Raw genomic sequence first — 2500 nt, forward strand, 5'->3', positions numbered from 1 at the left:
ATATATATACATATATATGTATATATATATATATATATATATATATATATATAATATATATATATACATATATATAAGTATATACATATACATACATACATACATACATACATACATATATATATATATATATATATATATATATATATATATATATATATATATATATATATATATATATAAACACACACACAAATGACTGCCGCGATGTCCCAGTGGTTAGAAAATGACATATCACCTTGAGAGGTTGAGCGCAGGTGTCATAGGGATAAGGATAAGTCTGATATGCGAACCTTAGTCTCGCCCGAGCTATGCCCATGAGGGGAGCCCGGCCTGTGTCGACTAATGCCGACTCGTTCACGTGTGTTAGCTGGTGCTGACTCGGCTGAACCTGGTCCTTACCCGCCGTGGTGCCCAGCCACAGCAGTAACCCCCAGGCGACAGTTGCAACTTCTCGCGCCTGGGCGGGGCGCGAACCGCCGACCCTTCGGATGAGAAGCCGACACGTTACCACTGTACTAGCCCGGAGGCTGTGTCATAGGGGAAGTCACCGCCGTGGCACAGGTGTTAGCGCGCAGAGCCGCGGTTGATTAGGAAGGGGATCCAATCACGCAAGGGTGCTACTGCCAAATAACATCTCAGTAGTAAATTGAGAAAGCTTATGTCCTGCACACACACATATATATATGTATATATACATACATATATATATATATATATATATATATATATATATATATATATATATATATATATATATATATATATAAATACACATACACACAGACACACACACACACACACACACACACACACATATATGAAACAAAAAATAATGAACTTCAGGGCTAGTGTTACCAACAGATATATCATTACTTCTTTCTTCTTTCTCCTTCAAAAACACTGTATAAAAGGATTTAAATTATTATCCTTCAGTTAAAACATACATTTACAGAAATAGTTACAGACAAAATTATATATTTAAGACAAAATATTAATGAGATAAGAATTTAAATAAGTATTCTGCATATATCAACCTATTGAATTTCAGAGATCATGAATTGTCATAGCTTGTTGTTCCTTATATCAAAAAACATATGTATGATTTAGTTAGATTATAAGAAAAGATTTGCTTTTGGAGTGTAATGCCAAGTATCAAGAAACAGTGTAGGTTTATGTAAATATAATTGTAATGGGGAAGTGAAAATTATGACAGACCTTCAATACCAAAACGTTGGACACTTTTTTAATTTTTTTTAAAAAGATTTTAATGGATAGTATCTTCTTATAATATACTTTATTCATTAGAATCTTTAGAAATTAAAATATGTTCTAGTTTGTGTATGTGCAATGTCATGTAAATCTAATATATTGTTTTGATCTGGTGGCCGTTTCACATGATGGAGTTTGCTTTATCTACTATTACTGATCATATCAATTCTCTTGGTAAAACCTTAAATTACCATCTTAATATGCTTCTATAGAATGTTTTCTCTTTTTGAAAAGTAGAAGTCTTTCATTATAAAAGACATTTGTGAATCTAATGAAAATCAAGATTTGGTTTGGGCTGGCATTTTCATCTCCTTCCTAATAAATTCATATTCTATATGTTCCTACGGTGTTTCTTGTTACTTGACATTAAGCTGCATTAGTAATTAATTTCTCTTAATTTAAATGATCTTGTGACTGCCTCATGCCCAGTTCTTTGATGTATGTGATGATAGGTTAGATATAACAATTCACGATCGCTTAGCCCCGTGACGCGTTGAAGATTCTCGTCACGAGAGCGACAGGAATAGCAGTCACAGGTCGATTTTCTTGGTACTTACAGTTTGATATTGATAACAATAATAACGATGATGATGATGATGATGATGATGATGATGACGATGATGCTGATGATACTGATGATGGTGATGGTGATAGTGATGGTGATGGTGATGGTGATGATGATGATGATAATAATAATAATAATAAAAATAATAATAATAGTAAGAATGATACTGATAATAATGACGATGACAATGATAATGACAACAAACAATAATAATAATATTAATGATAATAGCAATTATAATCATAATGATAATAATGATAATGCTAATAATAATGAGAATAATGATAATGATTCTTCTTCTTTTAACGGTAGGTTCATGTCTGAGCCGCCGTGGTCACAGCATGATACTTAATTGTAGTTTTCATGTTGTGATGCTCTTGGAGTGAGTACGTGGTAGGGTCCCCAGTTCCTTTCCACGGAGAGTGCCGGTGTTACCTTTTTTAGGTAATCATTCTCTCTATTTTATCCGGGCTTGGGACCAGCACTGACTTGGGCTGGCTTAGCCACCCAGTGGCTAGGTAGGCAATCGAGGTGAAGTTCCTTGCCCAAGGGAACAACGCGCCGGCCGGTGACTCGAACCCTCGAACTCAGATTGCCGTCGTGACAGTCTGGAGTCCGACGCTCTAACCATTCGGCCAACGCGGCCCCCATATGATAATGATA

The sequence above is a fragment of the Penaeus monodon genome, chromosome 16, assembly GCF_015228065.2.
Source record: "Penaeus monodon isolate SGIC_2016 chromosome 16, NSTDA_Pmon_1, whole genome shotgun sequence".
Lineage (NCBI taxonomy): Eukaryota > Metazoa > Arthropoda > Malacostraca > Decapoda > Penaeidae > Penaeus > Penaeus monodon.